The 7194-nt window shown below is 41.5% G+C and overlaps 1 pseudogene; it reads left to right on the plus strand.

The window, feature by feature from the left end:
- The first annotated feature begins 6520 nt into the window (after positions 1-6520).
- LOC110565932 (actin-related protein 2/3 complex subunit 5-like) lies at positions 6521-6973 on the plus strand (annotated as a pseudogene).
- Positions 6974-7194: the final 221 nt, after the last annotated feature.

Genomic DNA, 7194 nt, shown 5'->3' on the forward strand with positions numbered 1-7194 from the left:
AGTAGAGGTCTGATCTCTGATATTAGAAATAAATTGGGACTTTGTACTGATGTTCATTTAGGTGTCATCCACCCAAAGAGCATCAGACCCGTCTGATACTTTTTTCTCAGAGGCGGGACCTGGGGCATCAACCCGCATGCAATCAGACATGCTCTTCTCTGGGTCGAAAGCTGCTGACCCTGAGTGCAGTGCTTAGCCTCGCATCCTGAGCGTATCATTTTAGCTTTTTATGGTATCCAACCATGCATGGGGAGAATGTCCTGCTTCAATGGCTGTAAAGGCCTGAATGATCATGGCTGCATCACACTGTTGTGAGACTCTAATCTTGCATATATACCACAGGCAAACCAAGGTGACCAACACCAGAAGGCCTGCTAATGCTCCCATGCCCGCCCATTCCTTCAGATGATTCATGGCTGCAGCAATCCATGTTGATAATCCTGTGGCTAGTCCTGCATCCACTCTGGTAGAATTTACTGTGACAATGGCCACTCTCAGCTGCTCCATCGTAGTATCGAATTCTCCAGTCCAATTACCTAAAATATAGCTCGACAATTGTTTAGACAGATTTGCAGCACAGGAAAAATTCTCATGTTGTATGCTAGTGACACAAAGTCCAGCATACTTTCATTGACAGCCAGGTTGAGCAATTTGCCATAGGGTATCAATTTGCTCCTGCAAGAGGTCAATCCTCTGATTGAACACCATCAAGCTTCCTTTTAGTTGAGCATTAATTCCTTTATGTACAACTAAGGCATGAGCTACATTGGCTAAATGATTATTCAGGGTCTGAGCAGTCTGCCCAGTATGACTCATGGCTAATGCCCCGGTGGTAGCTCCAACAGCCGCCAATGAGATGGTAGTAACAATGGTGGCTGTAGTTCCAAGATCCCCTTTCTGTCTGAAGAGAGTCATAGCGTGAGGGGCATCAATGGGCACAGGCACCCAGTGAGGCATGCGAGTAACCAGGGCATACCTAAATTTACTAGCATTCCAGCATTGGGCAAAAAAGCAAGTATCATTACCACAATTACTTGGCTCTATCTGGCGAATAATGAATAAAAATGGGGGATATAGACAAACGGGTGTGGGCTTATAGGAAATATTATGAGAAGCCTTAATCCCTCGTTGGAACATCCTGTGTCAGTTCTAGAACTAGCAGTGGTGGTGTCCGAGGTCTGAGTAGGTTCAGGAGACCATTGCCCCCAGGGGCGAGACGTGCTCCATGCCAATTGACTAACTCCATGTTTGCCTCCAATTTTGAAAGTCATTTAAGGTTCTTAAATTATTTTTTCCCTTTTTTTTTTAATTTTTCATCAATTACACTTTATTCATTCTGCATCCCCCCATAAGCCCCTCCCTTCTCTCCTCCCAATCCCACCCTCTCTCCTCCCTCTGCTTGCATGCCACTCCCCAAGTCCACTGATAGGGGAGGTTCTCCTCTCCTTTCTGATCTTAGTCTGTCAGTTCACATCAAAAGTGGCTGCATTGTCCTCTACTATGGCTTGGTAAGGCTGCTCCCCCCAGAGGGAGGTGATCAAAGAGCAGGCCAATCAGATTATGTCAGAGGCAGTCCCTCTTCCCATTACTATGTAACCCAATTGGACTCTGAACTGCCCTGGGCTACATCTGTGCAGGGGTTCTGGGTTATCTCCATGAATAGTCCTTGGTTGGAGTATGAGTCTCTTGGAAGTTCCCTGTGTTCAAATTTTCTTGTTCTGTTGTTCTCCTTGTGGAGACCCTGTCCTCTCCAGCTCTTACTATTTCCCAGTTCTTACCTAAAATTCCGTTCACCTGCCCAACAGTTGCCCATCCGGCTCAGCATCTGCTTTGATAGTCTGAAGGGCAGAGGCTTTCAGAGGCCCTCTGTGGTAGGATCCTAGGTTGTTTCCTGTTTTCTTCTTCTTCTGATGTCCATCCTCATTGCCTTTCCGGATGGGGATTGGACATTTTAGTTAGGGTCCTCTCTCTTGCTTAGTTTCTTTAGATGCACAGGTTTTAGTGGGTTTGTCCTATGTTGTATGTCTATATGAGTGAGTATATACCATGTGTGTCTTTTTGCTTCTGGGACAACTCACTCAGGATGATCCTTTCCAGATCCCACCATTTACCTGCAAATTTCATGATTTCCTTATTTTTCATTGCTGAGTAATATTCCATTGTGTAGATGTACCACAATTTCTGCATCCATTCTTCAGTTGAGGGGCATCTGGGTTGTTTCCAGCTTCTGGCTATTACAAATAAAGCTGCTACAAACATGGTTGAGCAAATGTCCTTTATGTGGACAATAGCTTCTTAAGAATGGTTGGGACCTCATGAAACCATCCTATAGCTACAATACATTGTTGAAGGTCCAGGTCTAATGTTAGTCCTTTTCCTTTCTTTTCTTTTCTTTTCTTTTCTTTTCTTTTCTTTTCTTTTCTTTTCTTTTCTTTTCTTTTCTTTTCTTTTTTTTTCTCTTTTTTACATATCTACACTTTATGTTATTTCATGTTTCAGTGACCAAGAGTATTCACCAGACAGTATTTCATAACACTTTCCCATTTTCCATGTTTTACATTATATTCTGTCTTCTATTTTGAGATACTTCCTGGTCTTTGCAGCTGTCCCACTAAGGAACATTTATTTTCTGTATTTCCAACAATTAAATGTGTCTGCATTAACCTCTGCTCATATCTTTTAAAAAAGCTTCTCTGTTCATACCTGAGAGTTTAAATGCCTTCTGGAGAAAAAAAAATATTTAAGAGGCAATTTGACACCATGCCTACTTAGCAATAATAATAATAATAAAAAACAAAACAAAAAAACAAAAAAAATCTCCTCTGAAGTCTGTGACCTCACTAGCTACAGCCTTTTACTAAAGTTTATAGTATCAGGTGTGTGTATTTGAGAATGTCTCCAATCAGATCTGAAAGTGACTGGTTATCCCACAAACTGCTGTGTCACTGTTGCATCAGTGGACAAATTTCACCAGACAGCTCCAGAGATATATAAGACATTTCATGATTTTTCTTCTCCAGAAGAAAATATGGCACTTTGGGAACAATGAACAGTAGCCAGTAGAAAGGAATGCTCTAAGGAGTCTTACTTTGATCTTCTATGAAATTAAAATGCACTTACAAATTTTGCACACACAATGACATAATCATTCCTATTCCAGAAGGATTGTCTGATATCCAAATAATAATAAGAAAGGAATGACAGGAATAAGAACAGTGAGAACTTTGATACACTGCTAGGTAGAGTCTTGCAGGGGCACTCTGTGGTACGCTCCTGTCCTGTTACTTGTTTTCTCTTACATCCAATGTCCATCTCATTTCTCTTTCTAAGTGAGGATTGATCATCTTACCCTGGGTCCTCTTTATTGTTTATCTTCATTAGGTGTATAGATTTCAGTATGTTTATCCTATCTTATAGGTCTATATAAGAGAGTATATACCATGTGTGTCTTTCTGCTTTTGGGATACCTCACTCAGGATGATTGTTTCTAGGTCCCACCATCTGCCTGCAAATTTCATGATTTCCTCATTTTTAATTGCTGTGTAGTATTCCATTGTGTAAAATCACCACAATTTCTGTATTCATTCCTCAACTGAGAGACAACTGGGTTGTTTCCAGGTTCTGGCTATTACAAATAAAGCTGCTACAAACATGGTTGCATACTTGAGCATCTTTTGGATATATGCCTAAGAGTGGTATAGCTAGATCTTGAGGAAGCACTATTCCTAATTGTCTGAGAAAGCACCAGATTGATTTCCAAAGTGGTTTTACTAGTTTGCATTCCCACCAGCAATGGAGGAGAGGGTTCCCCTTTCTCCACAACCTCTCCAGCATGTGTTGTCACTTGAGTTTTTGATCTTAGCCATTCTGATGGGCCTAACCCCCTCCTTAAATTGCAGCTGCATCCACACTTGGCAGGACTGGCCAAGCTTGAACACCTAAGACTAACCAATTATCTTACTTTATAACTTCCTCATCCAATCCTAAATTGCCAACTTCAAATTTCCCGCAATTTTTCTTTTAAAAACCTAAAGGCCTTTGTCTTCCGGTGCCACTCTTTGCTGACCGGCAGGGGTGATCCCGTTGTACAGTGGTTAATAAACCTCTTGCTTTTGCAACGAGTCTTGGTCTGGGGGAGTTTCTGGGAAGGGCACAATTGAACTCCTGAGCTGTGAGACCCCAGGTCTTACAGTGTTGTCACTTGAGTTTTTGATCTTAGCCATTCTGATGGGTGTCAGGTGAAATCTCAGGGTTGTTTTTATTTCCATCTCTCTGATGGCTAGGACGATAGTAAGACTCATAACCAAACCTTCAGCAAAGTTCAGGGAATCATAAGAAAAAAGGGGTAGTTAATATGACCTGGAGATGACAGGAGCTCCACAAGGACCAAATATATCTGGGCACTGGGGTCTTTTATGAGACTGTTTCTCCAACCAAGGACCATGTATGGATATAACCTACAACCTCTGCTCGGATGTAGCCCATGGTAGCTCAGTATCCAAATGGGTAATGTAATAAGGGGAACAGGGACTGTTTCTGACATGAACTCAAGGGCGGGCTCTTTGACCTCCCCCTAAGTAGCTACTCCTCCTAAGGGAGTAGTAGCCCTGCTATGCCCCATAGGAGGATTTGAAGCCAGTCCTGAAGACACCTGATAAATCAGGATCAGATGAAAGGGGAGGAGGGCCTCCCCTATCAGTGGACTTAGAAAGGGACAGGGAGGAGATGAGGGAGGGTGGGATTAGGAGGGAAATAGAGAGCGGGATACAGCAGGGATTAAAAGTTAACAAACTGCAATTAATATTAATAAAATAAAATAAAATAAAATGAACAATGAGAGCTCAGCAGAGCAAACACCAAACCCTGTGGCTCCATGTGCTCTAGCATCTGGAGCACATGATGCATCATATGTTCCTGTACTCTTCACTTCTGCTGCCAATGACAGCCTTGCCCATGAGTTGGATGCAATCTCTGAAGGCAAATATTTACAGAATATCATATGACTCTGGCATTAAACACTCCTGGGTCTCCACTTCATCTTATACTTCCCATTCACAACTTCAAGCAGCCATCTTCTGTGAATCTTTTCAGGGACTGCAGCCATGACATTCATGGTTTAACCTCAGCTTCTCTGTAAAATGCTGCAATGACTTTACAACCCCTTCCCACAATAGTATATCTTTCATTTCCACCAAACAAATCCCACAAAGACAATGCTGCCAACTTTTTCTCCAGCTGGAGATGGCAATGAAGCCTGACACTGAGGCTTGAGGTCTTCTGTGAAATAATACCAGGGAACCCGTTTCCTAGGTAGTTGATTCCAAGTAGTGAATTCCTCCTACTTTTCTTTCTGCTTCATTCTCAGTTAATATTTTTATCCTTTTGTATAAGGTCACATGTCACAAGACAGACCTTTTGACTGGTTTGGCTTTGTCCTTGGATCATACTTGCTATTATAACAGTGCAGCATAAAGTGTTTGTTTTTGAGAACTGATGCCTTTTTTTTTCAACACACAGCTGATTTTTCTAAAGTTAAATTGCTGAATTCTTTCCATCATTAAAAACCACTATTTTGTTGTTGTTTGTTTGTTTTTCTTTTACATATTTCTGCCTATATTGCTGTTCCCTTTCCTTGTGGACCTGGCCATGTGCAATAAAAAAGAAACAAACCATACATTAAATATTCTATTGTCTTAAAGTTTCTTCTCACCAAATAAATTAAAGAATTACCTGCAACCAATTTCTTATGACAGGGGTAAAGTGAAAGTAGAGTCTTCAGCCAAATACCATGGAAATGACTCCTGGTGTATTTTCTGCTGGAGTCCTTCATTAATTGAACTCTTGATGAAAGCTTTAATTGTCTAAAGCTTCTGAGGAATGTTATTTTCTAAGCTCTTTCCTAAGTAGCCCATTAAACACTATCTCTGGCATGCTAGGCCTTTTCTAGCCTAATGAACCACATTCGGACCTTAAAGCCCCAAATCAGTTCTGAAGGCCCAAATTCCTATTATTGTGTTTATTAAAACTATAGCAGCACTCCTTATACTAATTTTGTATCAGTTATGTTATTCTTTGCTGCAATAGCATTCTTGACACAGTGATTTAATGAAGGAAAAGTAGGTTGGGTTATACAGTTCAGTGTGTTAGTCTGTCATGGTTGGTGCTTATGACAGCAGGAGGTTGAGGCAGTTGGTTTCATTGTATCCATAATCTGGAAGAAAATCAATGAATATCTGTGCTTTGCTATCTTTCTCATTTTTACAGAGTTCATGGCACAAGCCAAAAGAATAACTCCCATATTTCTTATGGACTTTCCCACATTAATAAAATTATTCAAGAGGAACCCTCACTGATGTTCCTAGTGGTTAGCCTAATCAAGAAAACTCCTTCCATGTGTGCCTGGAGGCTTGTCTCCTGAATGATTGCAGAGCTTCTGAAGATGACTATTAAAACTGTGGTCACAGGATCCCTCAGGCAGAGGCACTGCTGAGGGGAGGCCAGGGTCCAGTCATGATCCAGGATGTCTAAGACCATGGTGTCATTGTCCTACTTCCGGAAGGTAGACTTAGATAAATATCATGAGAACAAGTTTGTAGAAGAGGAGGGCTATGGCAATGGCCAGGCCAGGCCTGATGACGGTGAGTTCAGGCCTGTGGCATGGAAACATAACTGCTCTCCAGGCTGCTCTGAAACACCCCCCTATCAACACAAAGAGTAAGGCAGTGAAGGACCAGGTAGGCAGCATTGTCTTGAAGGTGCTCATCTCTTTAAATGCTAATGATACTGAAAAACCTGTTCAGTCTCTGGATAAGAATGATATGGACCTCTTAATGAAGTATATTTACAAAGTATATTTACAAAGGTTTTGCTGTTCCACTGGCAACAGCAGTGCTGTTACTACAGTGGCATGAAAAGGCATTTGCTGTTGGCTGGGTCCAATGTTCATGTTTTGACTGCAAGAAAAACTGTGTAGTCCAGCTGAAACTGGATGTCATTCACAGGAGTGGGAGTTGCTGGTACAAAGACCAAAATAACCAAACAGCACTGCTGCCCTGTGAGTAGGATCTACTTCTCTCAACTTTGCCTTCCTGCTTCTAGCTAGAGTAATAAGACAATTAAAAGAGAACAAAGGAATACAAATTGGAGAAGAAGTCAAAATATTGCTTTTTGCAGATGATATGATAGTGTATGTAA

The sequence above is a fragment of the Meriones unguiculatus genome, chromosome 7 (assembly GCF_030254825.1).
Source record: "Meriones unguiculatus strain TT.TT164.6M chromosome 7, Bangor_MerUng_6.1, whole genome shotgun sequence".
Classification (NCBI taxonomy): domain Eukaryota; kingdom Metazoa; phylum Chordata; class Mammalia; order Rodentia; family Muridae; genus Meriones; species Meriones unguiculatus.